The following is a 14,444-nucleotide window of genomic DNA, read 5'->3' on the forward strand; positions in this document are numbered from 1 at the left end:
TTGCTCTTTCTCTTCTCCTCCCCTCCCCCTGCTGCCTCTGGCTGCTCCAAGTATGGAATGAGATACAGATTAGGAGAGAAAGGTCCTATTATTAGACTGATCTTGCAGCAGTTCACCCAGGACAGTCCTGGCTTACCTTGGGAGTTCCAATCATGCCTGTTGTCTAGGCTATTGCTAATGAAATGTTCATTACTAACAGCTCTATGAAATTCACCAGGAGGGGTGTGGTAGACCTCCACTCTCTACTTCCAGCTCCTGCCATGGTTTTGTCTGGTAGCATGGGAGAATCAGGGCAAGAAGACAGAGTCTCCCATTTAACATATGGTTAAATCTGAGTGATGACCATAGTGAGGGCCCTTTCCCTATATCTGACCTTTTTCAGATGCAAAGTGACAACATTTCTTTTATCTGGACAGCATGTAGAGATAGCCTACTAGTATAGCCTTCAACATGCTGAAAGCTATGAGTCTCTCAAGTAGAAGAATTAGTGAGAAAGATGAGAAATTGTAAGCTGCTCACTTGTGAAGTATGTGTGAGAAACATAGGCTGAGAAACTCTGCCATGTGAAGAGTAGTGTGAAAGCTTTTGCTGCAAAGGTTTTCCATATAGGATAAATCCACAACTTTTTATTCTTTGATAAGTAAATACATTCTAGATAACAAAAGCCAGATTTCTCACTGTCAAAGAAAGAAGTTAAAGGAAAGGAAGAGAATAGAATGCATTGGATTGAAATCAAAGGTATGAACTCATGAACTGATAAATATATATATATATGCTGATAGATATCAAAATATAAATATATTTGTGTATATATGCTTCCTAGTCTGCCTGCTCAGAAAATCTAGGAATAACGACAACCTAGTAGCAATCTGAGCCCACCCAGAAGCCAAATCTTCGTTTCTATGTACCATTTTCCAATCAAAGGAATCAGGGATTCTTGGAAAACAGGTTTATTCTAGGGCTCGTCCAGGAAAAATACAAGATGAGGTGTTGAGATCTTGTGGTGCCAGAAAATAAGGAAGTGTTTGAGAAAGGATAGGACTAGGACCCAACCTAGAGGGTTTCCTCATGGTCAAACATACAATAATTTGATCAAAAAAACAGTACTGGATTATAACCCACAGAATAAAATAATTTTCTATGAGTGAGTGCATAATGATATAAATGAACAATTGAATCAATAAATAAATGGGAAAAAAGGACAGCTCTTCTTTACAGAAGATCCCCAACTAATAAATGTAGAAGAAATAAGGGAAATAAAAAATCATCATTAGGCAAATATCACAATAATAATTATTGCATATAAGATGTAATCAATGGATGCTAAAACCACTGGGCAAAATTTAAGGAGAATCAGGATATCAGCATAGTTTCAAAATATTTTGCCTAAGATATTTATTATATAGGGGAAATTGTAACTTGACAGTGGAGAAACCCAACAGACACTTTAACCAAGTGATTGAGGTTAATATCATGAACAACAAAATATATTAACATCATGAACACCCTGATATGATACACTAAGAAGGACACAACATCACTTCTGGTGGTATTCTTTTCAAAAATGCACAATCTAAATGTAATCATGAGAAAACATCAGACAAACTCAAATTGAAAGTTATTTTACTCCCACTTTTCATTTATGAAAGTACCTTGGTTACTTGACGTGATGGTCAGTTTTATGTGTCAACCTGGCTAGGCTATAGTCCCCAGGTATTTGTCCAAACACTAATCTAAGTGTTGCTGTGAAGGTATTTTGCAAATGTGATTAAAGTCCACACTCAGTTAACTTTAACTAAGGGAGATTATCCTAGATCATCTTGGTGACCCAAATCCAAATCAGTTTAAAGACTTTAAAAGTAACACTGAGACTTTCCAGAAGAAGAAAAAAATCTGCCTGTGGACTTAGCCTTAGCCCTTGCCAAGAGTCTTTGCTTGCCAGACCCCAAAACTGACCAAACCAATTCTCTGCAAGATGTCCCTTATTATATATCTCCTACTAGTACTGTTTCTCTGGTGGAACCCTGACTGATGGAGATTATAGACTCTACAGTTATCCTCCCTGGGACGTCTGTGATCTGGAATTAGATCCTGTAGAGTGCCCAATGTCCAAATACTGACTCTTCCCACTGAGATCTCTCACTAGGAACCCCCATTTGCAATTCTCTAATTTCTGAGAAACTTTTCCTGACTTGCCTTAGGGTAGCTATAAATGTATCATCTGAACAGGGTCATTAATTTTTTAGAGTGAAAGGGGGCACCATTCACTGGATCAGGCACCAGCCTCTGAGCATAACCCAGGCAGCTCTGTGCAGAGCAGATGAGGAATCAGCCTCTTATTCCTCCCTCAGCCCCTGACATCCATTCTTCAATTATGGCTTCCTCGGGGCTGGCACCTTCAACAAGCTCCTCAACTGGCCCAGGGAAGCATATACCTTTGTGCCCCCAGTGAAAATGCAGATCCCTCCCTGGTCAGTCTTGTCTCCTTTCTCAGCCATTGGGACAGCGTCAGCCATAGGCTATAAATATCTTTTTCAGGCATAAATATAGTAATAGTCCCAAATTGCAAAGGGTATGAGTAAAACTTTCTAGGTGGTTCTCTTGAATTCTCTAAACTTGGGGGACTTTCTGCCTCCACCATGAATGGGAGAAATGCCCAGCCTGTCAACAACACCCTCACCAGAGAAGTCCCCGTTGGGCTCTTCAATTCTATAGCCTTCCTTTATATACTCAAAAGCTGCCTGCACAACCCCAGAAAGTTCATTTGGTCCCAGTTGTTTTTGGCTTTGGGGGCCTTTGAGGAAACTGAATCAAAAGAAAAGTTTCCTTTGACACCCCCACAGCCTCTACCCACTTAAGTCTACCACAATCAGTGAGGCAGGCAGGATAGCTCCTAGGGTCTTATTTAAAAGTGAGAAAATGTATGTCTTACACAAAATCAAACAGCTGATAAATGACAAAGCCAAGAAGAGAAACCAGATCTTCCAACACGTAGTCTAACAAACTTCTTACATACCACATTTTCTCACTAACAAAACAATTGAAACACCCAATTTTATGAGTACAGAGGGTGGGGTCCATCAGCTTTAAACAAAATGCACAAGAAATGCTTCCTGTATTCAAGTTTGATTAAGTCTATATTAGACTTATGGTACATGTCTCTCCCAGACCAATAATTTTCCTATTGTTCAGAACCTTTCCCAGCTAATTATCCTACAAAACAGTGTACCTATCAGACCTGCAATGTCATCTATGAATCAAAGAAAAACAAACAGAAAACAATCTCCTGCTCTCACCCTCAATCCAAATAATTAAAACACACATTCTAATGTGCTCCATTTCAACACTGTGAATTAATTAGTCTGGATCAGCTTCAATGTTCTAAGAGCATTCTAGACCAAGGGTAGGAAAGCAAGGGTATCATTTAGTCATCCACACCCCAACACAGGCCGGACTCATGAGAAACTGCCAAAAATGTTCTCTCCTACAGCATGAAGCAGGGCCCTCCTTCCAAGCAGAGACTGGAGGAAGTTTCCTTCTAATTCAAGGTAAGCTTCCCTCTTGGCTTGGAAAAAAACTGAACTCTGACATGGTCTGTTAGCCTTGCTTGTGATTACACAATGAGGCAGAATCAATAAGTAGGTATGTGGGGTAAGCACAGCTATTCTCCTCTTTGCAAAATCAGAGCAGTGGAAGTCTACAAATTCTAGGGAATGACCTGTCAGCTTCCTGGCTGAGGTGAGTACCCACCCACAGCCTTCTAAGGAGGAAGGTGAACACACCCAGGGTGAGTGTAGAGAGAGGGAAGATCACCATGTCATGAATGAGTGCTCTCCCTTCAGAATGGCCCATGCTCCTCATCTGTTTCTCTCAACATCCTTCCCTTTGGCAAGAGTTGTCCCCTGTACTTCCTTGAAGCCCTCCCATTTCTGTGCATTTTCCATGCTTGGAGTACTTGCCTAACTCTAATTCAGATTCTCCTCTCCTCTCCTCTGTTGCGCATTCTCAACAGGCTCCAACTCAGGGGCAGGGGGGGAAAAATTGGATCCTGGGGGGGTTGGGAAAATCTTTTCAAAAATATTTTAATGTTTAAAGCACAGCTATACATACAGTATATAAACAGAGAGACAGTATATCTACAGCATTAAAATTGTCATGGAGGAGGCAATTAGGGGAAAAGTCTAAAAAGGTCTTCTTAGGGGAGCGATAAGGGAAAAGGGATGAGAAACACTGGTCTACACTGAAGAAGAAGCATCTGGCCTGGCCTCCGCCTCATTCTTCTCACCCTCACCCACCCTACACATCCCCTCCGGGGGATGCTTCCCTAAGCACCAGTCAAGCTTAACTCCTCAGTCTTACATCTTGCTGCCCCAGAACCTCATCGTCATCTCCAATCAAACTTGGGAACTTTTGATTCTTTCCATACTTTGGGTCATGTCGTCTCTTCTGCCCATCCCCTCATGAACCACCTCTGCCTTTGAAAACACTATAAATTCTTCAATGCTCAGCTGAAGTACCAACTCCTTTATTAAATCTTTCCAGGACCACCCCCAACAAAGCTTGTTCTTTCCTTTCTCTGACACTGATGATATTCAGCCTAGCACACAGTATGGCATAATCAATTACCATCCCTAAAAATATCTGAATAAAAGAACCTCTTTATTGTTGAAGATCTAGAGCTTAAGTACTCTAATCAAATGTCTGATTTTATTGTTCATAGGGACTTTATCAAAACATTGGAGATAAGGCAAGCTATTACTGGAATCAATATGACTAAAAACATAGTTTACAACTCTTTTTCACCATCTTCCCTAACTACGCATACTAATTGGCATTTGATCTTCAATCTGAGACATGCAAGAAAACTGGACATTGCTTGTATTCATTTTTCATTGCTGCTATAACAAATTATCATAAATTTGGTGGGTTAAAACACAAAATTTTATTTCTCTCACAGTTTTGTAGATTAGAAGTTCAACATGGTCTCACTGGGCAGAAATCAGAACTATGGTCACTTCTGGACCCTCTAGGAAAGAATCCATTTCCTTACCTTTTCTAGTTTCTAGAGACTGCCCATAAATCTGGGTTCATGGCCCCTTCCTCTTCCTTCAAGGCCAGAAAAAGTGAGAATCCTTCTCACATAGCACCCCTCTGACCTCTCCATTGTCACATCTCCTTCTTGGACCCTCTTCTCCTGATGCCATCTTCCACATTTAAGGTTCCTTGTGATGCTGGGTTTGTCCAAATAATCTCCCTATTTTAAGGTCAGCTGATTAGCAACCTTCATTCTATCTGCAGCCTAATTTCCCTTGGCCATGTAACCTAACATATTCAGATTCTGGCAATTAGGATCTGGACATTTTTGTGGGGCCATTATTTTCCCTTCCACACTGCTCCACCAATAAAAAGAAAAATAAATAAAAGTGAGAAGTTATAGACAGAGCTGAAGCAGCTAAAGGGAAGGAAACTGCATCCTTTACAATCACATATGGAGAAAGCATAGAGCTCTGATTAACAACAGAGTATATTTGACTCCATTCTCTTAAATCAATGAGCCTTTTGAATAGAAGACTTGATCAATCAGAGTTCTGAGTTCAGGCTCCATCTACTAATTGTGTTAACTTTAGCCTAACTAGCATATACCCATTCTGGGGCTCAGATTTCTCACTTGTCAAATGGAAATGATACCATCACAGGGAGATTGTGTGGAATAACTTGGACAACACATATCATTTTATAAGGTAGTAACATTAATAATAACAACAAGGATATATGGTAGACTTGATACCAAGTGCTATGGCAAGAGCTTTAACATCCTCTCTTTAATTTTCACAACCCAATGAGGTAGTATTTATTATTTTACCTACTTACAGAAAAGAAAACATGGGCTCAGAAAGACCAAGTAATTTTCCCAGCTGGTGTATAATATAGCCAAGATTGGAACCGTCTTATATCACTCCCAAAACCTCTACTATTAACCTCTATGACATAGGATGTAAATCTAAGTTACAAAAACTAGTTTGAGAGTAATTCATTCTCTTACTGATAAAAGACTAAAGCCTTGAAATGAGCATGTTCCCATCTGACACAACTATTGGAACCCCACTGTTATAACCTACCACACTGCTAGGGAGAGCTTTGCTTGTAAACTACCTCCAAGGCTCTGTACAGAAAAAGGTAACATTATGCTTGAGTATTTATTTGCTTCTGAAAGGGCCGTGGACGGAGACTCTAAGGGTTCTATCCCAAAGAGCTCTTGGCTCAATCACACTTCCTTCTCCTATGTAGTTTTCTACCAAGAACTGACACATGGCTTCTATTCTAGACTGAAATCTGCATTGCACACTCCCAGGAAAGTCTACCATATTATTTTCCAGAGCACTCTTCAAACAACAAACAAGCCAAAAATTGTTTCTGTTTTTCCACTTTAAGAAAATTTTAAAAAGTTTTCCCTATGTGCACAATGTCTATATGGTGTCTCTAGTAAATTATTTTCACATGTCGTCTACCAGACTCTGAATCTGCAGAAAGCACACCCCTCCTCATGCCTGGGATGACCTCTCACCCAAGAGGTCAGTACCTAAAAGGCAGTATGAGCCAACTGTGTTGTGTGCTCCATTACCCATGAGATTATGAGTAATTGTGGGTAATTGCTACAGCAAATGAGTTATAGTTAATTACTAGTGTGGTCTTAATCCCAGCAACAAGTGAAAGCAAAAACGTTCATTGGCATTTCACTCTGTACTATAATGAATACAGCTTGCAGTTTTAGTTGATGCCAAAACATTCACTATTATGAACAGAGTCTGAAATCCCAAGGGAATCAGATAACTGAGTGTTTAAGCATGTAGGATTTTTCTTTCCCCACTTTTAATTTGCTGCCAGGTATTTTTAAGGGCAACTCAACTTCCTTTTTAGCCTAGGCAACCGCATGGGCTTTTGCTAAAGTTTGCAAATGTTAAGAGTCACCTGATTCTAGAACCTGCTAAAAATACTGTATTATAAGAATTTAAGGCATCATTTGTAAGGATAAAATGAAATAATAGAGTCTGAAGTTCTTTAGAAAGATGAAAGCACAATACAATTATAAGGTATCATTACCCCCTTATAACTGTGATCTAAATGCCCCATATAAAATATAATAAACATTGCATATAATGTCAGTGATAATCAGTACATACCTGGGTAAGTGTAAAATGTAGCCTTTCTTAAACTAGTAATCCAAGAGTATTTCCTTTCATTACCTAAACCTGTATTTTAGTTGTTCAGATTTGGGGATGCTTCCATTCTCATAGGAAGGAGTTCCCTTTAAGGCTGATAACACAATGGAGATAGGAGCTGAAAATATTACAAAGCCAACACTAGAATCTGGGTCTTCTGATAAGTAGCTTAATGTCCCTGGGCAAAGCATGTAATCATTTGAGTCACAGCTTTCATATCCTGTAAAATAGGCTGGATAACTTACATCTAAAAATATTGTAGGGATAGAGCAAAACTAAAAGGAAAAAGCACTTTAGAATGTTAAATGTATATGAAATCAAGGCATATGAACAATAGAACACACTATTTATAACAACATTAATAGTTTCCTCATGAAATGAGGACATTTTAGCTTTTTTCCCCGTCAAAACTGCTTTAACACCACGTTTCTGCATTTAAAGGTTTGGGCAAGGGAGAAAATTTTGTTTGAGCTGCAAAACCAAATGGGAGAAAGGAGATTGGCACTAATTTTCCTCTGATTGAGCCCAGAGGAAGAATGGTATAGGGACTTGCACATTTCCAAATTTTGTCAAATTTGGTCTGCAGCCAGCACTGCCTCACTTTATCTAGATGTCTCCCTGCATTCTGAAGTGAGTGCTGTTCTCCAGGGAGACGAGGGCCTCAGTTAAACAAGGAACTTCCAGGAAGAGTCTCTCCACTTTAATCTTTTTCAAAAGGAAGTTTGGACTATGGTCCAGGGCCTCAAGGACCAGATGAACTTGAGGAGATGGGGATTGTAAATGCAGCTGATAATCCATCCCTGCCAGCATTTCCTATCCATCCAGAATGCAGACATTGGGGAACTCTCCTTTTACTCATGTACATAAATTTACAAAGTATACACTCACTCAGGAACTAATACTTATGAAGCGCCTGCTTGTGAAGAACACTCTCTGGGTTCTGGAGACTCAACAGTGAGCAAGACATTTATCTTTTCTTCTAGCAGAACACAAACCATAGGGAATGAGTCCATAAACAAGAAAATGTCAGGCTATAATGAATCCTTTCCCAATCATTAGAGTAAGACTATGGCGGGCATAACTGGGTGATAAGTGAAGTCCTTCCTGAGATGACATGGTAAACTGAATCTCAACGACAGGAAGACTCAGGAAGACTAATGTCCCATCTCAGAGCTTTCTCTCTGCTCCCCTTCCTTCCCTTCCTCTGCTGTGGATCTAGGGCTCCCATAGGGAAGCCGCTGGAATTCTGTGTACCCAAGAGATAGTGGTAAGAAGCCAAAATCAGTTTATATATGTCCTACAATAACTGTGGCAGTAAGGAATTGAGCCAGGTTCATTTTTATTTTATATATATATATACGTGTGTGTGTTTTAATATGTATATATTTTACAAGAATAATATATATCATATAATTTTATATAAATAAAATATATATCATATTTATATAAGTGAAATAATATATGTAGAAAATACAGTATTATCAGCCCTTGAGTGATTCACACAGACCAGTGTGATCATATCATTCTCCAATTCAATAACCCTTCATTGAATTCACACTTTCCACACTGGACACTGCAAACACATGAGCTGCTAACGTCTTGGTGGGGAGTGAGGGAGAGCACACACATTGTTGTAAAGATCAGAAATTTTCCCAGTAAAAATCCCAGGTTTCCAGAATCCTTTGAAAAAAATCAGAAGTTCTGGCACCTTAAGGTTCCTATTTCAGCATGGCATCACCAACAGGAATTGAACATCAGCTGTCCACAAATTTCCATCAACAGTAATTTCATTAAATGTCAGTTTCACATAATTTTCTAATTTTTATTCTGGTTTCTTCTTTGACACTTGGGAGGTTTAGAAGTGTATTTTTAAATTTATTGACCTATAATGTGTCCCAAAGTTATCTCTTTGTTACAGATTTCTAACTTAATTGTATTCTGTTTGCATAATGTGATCTAAACAACATTCCTGATTTTTTAATCAGAATTACTTTGTGTCTAAAAACCAGGTTAGTTTACATAAGTCCTCCAGATGTTCTCTACTGGTTGGGGAAGTATCCCATATATGTCTATTAGATCTGGTTAATCTATACACTTACGCAGTGTTTGTCTGCCTTGTCTACATATATTTGAAGGAGTAGTCCAAAAATCTCCCACTATGACAGTTGACTTGTCCATTTCTATAATTTCATCAAATTTGAAGCTTTTTCTGTAGGCATTCTATAATCATCTCCAGAATGTCTTTATCTAATATTAACCTGGATAATTTTAGCTAATATTAACCAGTTGTTCTGAAAACTCCACCTTCTTTCCTTTTTATGTGCACTTGTAAGTTGTCTGTATCTGAGTTGATGTTCGTTTGTAGGTTGGTTTGTTCACCCAGTGAAATAGTCTTTTTCTTTTGACTATAAATCTTAGTCTACTCTTATCCATTTTGATTGATGGTGTATCTGAACTGACCTTTACTACCTGGTTCTGTATTTTCTCTTTCTTCAAGTTTTTCGTTTTTGCCTCTCGTCTTGCCTCCGTTTGGCTTGATGGTGTTACTTCCCCCCCTCCATTCTACGTTTCCTTCTTCTAATTTGAAAGTCATACCTGTATATCTAACCTGCCAGTGACACCCTAGAAATGATCAATGTGCGTATTTGACTTCTAAAAGTAGAGTTTAATTAATATTTTTACCTCCTTTTGAAAAATATATGAACCTTAGAGCACTTAAATGTTAATCACACACCTTCTGACTTACATTTATGTATTTGAGGATTTTATTGTAATGTTGATTTTACATACCCATAAACTAGATTTTTCATTGTTTAATGTGGTATTTGCTTATATATACCCACAGGTATACCATATTATTTATTCACTATTCATTCTTGAATCTCAAGTGCTCCTCTGCGCTCATTTTTCTTCTTCTAGAATAAATATAATCTATTAATGAATAACTATTGGTAGTAAACTCCTTCAAGTTTTGAGGGGCTTTTTTTGGTTTGTTTTGATTTGGGTTCTTTTGCTTGTTTTTGTCTAAAATGTCTTTTGATTTCATTCTTAAATGATAGTTTCACTGGATTTTCAATTTTATATTTAAATGTCTATATCAACAATTATTTTTTTTCTTTGGTACACTGCAGAAGATTATTACATTTTCTTCTGGGTTCTACTGTTGCTATTAAGAAGTCAGCTGTCGATCTGGTTAAAACATCTTTGTGGACGACCTTTCTTTTCTCTCTGGTTGCTTTTTCTCTTACAGATTGCTTTCAAAGTCATCTCTTTGTCTTTGGTGGTCTGCAGTTTCACTAGGATGCTTCTCAGATGGAATTTCATTTTAATTCCAGTTGAGATACCTTCTGTTTCCTAAATCTAAAGACTGCAGTTCATCAATTGAGAAAATTTCTCAGCTATTATCTCTTTGAGTATTGTCTTTCCCTAATTCTATTTTATCTTTCTGAGATTTCAGTTATATACTTATTGGGCCTTCTTACTATATCCTCTTAACTTTTTTTGGTATTTTCTATCTTTAGTTTTCTTGGCTGCTTTCTAGTTTCTGGGGACTTCTTCAGACCTGTCTTCCAGTTTAGTAATTTTCTTGTTGGCTGTTTTCAATTTGCTATTTACAAACTCCGTATTTTATTTTAATTATTTTATTTTTATTTCTGGAAATTTTATTGGGTTTTGCTATAAAAATCTACGTCATCTATATTGATAGTTTCTTATTCCATTACCATCCTTTCAATAGCCTCATCTATTTATTTAAATGTATGAAATATATTTATTTTATAGTCTACATCTGATGATTCTTCAGGTCTTACAATTCTGATTCTATTTTGTTTTTCTGCTGACTCTTATGTTATCCAAATTTCTTGCACATTTAGTGATTTTTGCAACTGTTTTATTGTGAGCTCATGTTCCTTAGACTTTTTCTATGAAAATTCTCTGAAATCTGTTTTGAAAGTACACTTCTGAAGAAAGAATCTGTTTGCTTCCACCAGTTGCCTGGAGGCACTTATCAACCCAGGACCACTTTTTACTAAATTTTTGTCTTGGAATTTTGTTACACTACTCAGATAGAGTGAATTACAGCCTCCAAACTCATGTAAGCTCAGGCTTGTGGTTAAAAATTCTCAGGTGAGTATATTCTTTTATTTTATTTTATTTTATTTTATTTTATTTTATTTTATTTTATATTTTTTATAGCATTTAGAACAAAGTTGAAGACAGTCAAGTCCCCTTTGTGGGGCTGGACTTTCTAGTTTACCCATTGTGTCACCTTTTAGGGTCCTGTTTTTAAAAGGGGTTCTCCAATCAGATTTCTGGCCCTTTCTGGGCCTTAGGCCTAGTCTCTGGACTTCCATGCTGTATCCTAAGTGCATAGCCCGGCTGGCATGTCTCAGCGGTTGAGCATCAACCGATGATCCAGATCAAGGTTTGATTCCCAGTCAGGGCACATGCCCGGGTTTCGGACTTAATCCCCAGCAGGGGCATGCAGGAAGCAGCCAATCAGTGATTCTCTCATCATTGATGTTTCTATCTCTCCCTCTCCCTTCCTCTCTCTGAGATCAGTAAAAATAAAAAATAAATAAAAAATTTAAAATTAAGTGCGTAGATTACCAAGTATTGGCAGATGCACATGGGGGGAAAATGTACTTTCTCATCATTTCTTGCTTTTGTTATTTTCTCCACTTTTAGCTCAGTTGTGCTTTTTAAATGTTTTATTTCAAAATATATTTTACTCCTCATTTTAAGTGTCCTGCACCTGAAGGGGTACATATAGAGAGAGAGCATCTATGGTGTTTTTGGCTAACACCATTATTTACCATCCTTCTTTCCGCATCAGATGGTAAACACTCCAGCTACTGTGTTCTGTCGAATTTGTCATTCCTGGTGCACAGTCATCATTTAATAAATGTTTGTTGTCTGAAATAAATCTGTTCTGTATTATTTGAATAAAATCCTGAAAACACTTATAGAAACAACACAATTCCCCCTCTTGGCTTCCCACTTTCACTCTTTTTCTCACACATAGAAATATGTCTCCTTGATTATCAGGTACTCTTAGTTTATAATATGTTAATTCAAAATACCCTCCGGCTTCATAAAGCAAGTAACCACATTTTTACCTGAAAACTCAATTAACAAGCACCAGCCCAACATCAGCTGTTTGAAATAAGATGATTATATAAAGTGCAGGAAGACTTCACTTGGCAGTGCATTTTTCTATATTTAGACTTGTTATAGAATTAATTATTCAGTGGTGTCAAAATTTTTTACCTAAGCAACCCTTACATCAGAGATGAGTAAATACATAAATGGGGCATAGAGACGTAGCTAGAGTTCTTTTCATCTTAAACAAGTGATTAAAATATTGCTTTATACTCCAAATTAAGTTGATGCTTGTTTTTAGCAACAATATTGTAAATTACTTACCAGTAAACTATATACCACCACCATCACCATCCATTTCAGAGTCAAGGTATCTATCAGAAAGATGTACTACATAATTAGACTTTGCCTAATTCTTATGTGGGTGTGTATCCCGTTTCTAGAAGCACCATAATACAATGTTAAAGGGGAGGAAGATGTAAAAACTTACCAAAACTAGACTGCTATAGAAAGAAAACCTAACTTTTTCATCAGCCCAGACCTTCCATCCATAACCTCACATACGGCTCCAATTCAGGAGCAGTGTGCTTAATCGCCTATGAGGCATTGCTTGGAATGCCAGTGAGCACAAAGGGCAAGGTCAGGACCATGTGAAGCAAGGATAGGTCTTGTCCAACAGGGTGGGGCTGCCACTTACCTCCAGTCAAGTGTTTCCATGTGGAAGTGCAGGTCGGCTTTGCAGAGCTCCCAAACCAAGAATCCAGATTTGTATGTGAATTTTTCTTAATTTCAAGTTTGTCTTAATCAGGTAGAGCGGGGAACTTTACATGATTCCTGAAATTACAAAATAGAACATGGGAAATGATTTTTATATTCTTGGGAATGAAGAAAAATCCCAAGTTACAGAAAACTCAGAAGACAAAAAAACAAAAGTTGGCTATATAAAATTTTTATCTGCATAACAAAAACACCATAAACAAAGCAAAAATCACATGCAAAAACTAGCAAATATTTACAGGTAAAATGGCAGTTTTCTTAGTATGCCAACTGCTATTGGAAATGAGATAGATTCCAGTAAAAAAATATTGGCAACAAGAGGAAGAGATGGTTCACAGTAAGGGAAATGCAAATGGTTCTAATGCATATGAGAAGATGAACATCACTCATAATAAGAAAAATGCTAATTAAATTACCATGAGATGCCATATTTTACTGACTAATCTGGCAACGATCAAAGAGCTTAAAATTGAATTGTTAGCAAAGAAATGGAAAACAGACCTCTCTTACACTGTTGGGGGATTATAAATTGATAAGTCTACAGGAGGGCATTCGGCAGAATCTATCAATATACAAATATGCTTACCTTTGTCTCAGCAAACCATGTTGTATTCAGATATACAGACTGTGTCAATAACATATTTACAAGGATATGTACTATGGTACTCTTAGTGCACACTCTTTGTCCTATGTACAAAGAAGAGGCTTTAAAACAACTACTGAACCTTCTTGTTCATACCAGAATATGTATGGGCTCAATTTGGGAGTCTAGTGTGATGGGCAGGAAAACATCATACATAAAAAGCGTGGGACCAGGAATCAGATCCCCCATTGTTTAAATAAGATATACCACTTGCTAGCCATGTACCATTTGGGCCAATTATTTAGCACCATGGAACTCAGTTTGGTCATCTGAAAACTGGTAGTGATAATAGTGACTACTTCATAGGATTGTGAAAAGGATTAAATGAATGTAATTCATGGGAAGCGTTTAAAACATGTCCTAATGTGGCAAACCATAATTTCCAAAAATGGCTATAGTGAAGGCGACTTCCATCCCATGTGCCCTTCTGCAATTTGACCCTGTTCCCCTCCATCAAGAGGAAGTCCGCTTCTCCACCCCCTTGAATCGGGCAGACCCTGGATCTGCTCTGACCAAGAGAATACAGAGAAAGTGATGCTGTGCCAGTTCTGGCTATAGCCTTTAAGTGGCCTAGTTTTTACTTCTGCCTCACAGAACCTTTACAACAGAGCAAAATGAGTATTATTATCTAGATTTTATTGTCTAGGAAACTGAGGTTTAGAGAAATTTGAGTAATATCTCCCTTCCCCTTCTCTCCCATCCTA

The 14,444-nt window shown here is 37.8% G+C and overlaps 1 long non-coding RNA gene across 1 annotated transcript in view; it reads right to left on the reverse strand.

Annotated features, from left to right (window-relative positions):
* LOC308563619 overlaps positions 1 to 13,146 on the reverse strand; it is a 91,967-nt gene extending 78,821 nt beyond the window's left edge. Inside the window, exon 1 of the long non-coding RNA XR_013999799.1 lies at positions 13,018 to 13,146. This is a non-coding gene — a long non-coding RNA (uncharacterized lncRNA). The remainder of the gene's footprint in view (positions 1 to 13,017) is intronic.
* Between the last annotated feature and the right edge of the window lie 1,298 nt (positions 13,147 to 14,444).

The sequence above is a fragment of the Miniopterus schreibersii genome (genome assembly GCF_964146895.1).
Source record: "Miniopterus schreibersii genome assembly, chromosome: 11".
In the NCBI taxonomy this organism is placed as follows: domain Eukaryota; kingdom Metazoa; phylum Chordata; class Mammalia; order Chiroptera; family Miniopteridae; genus Miniopterus; species Miniopterus schreibersii.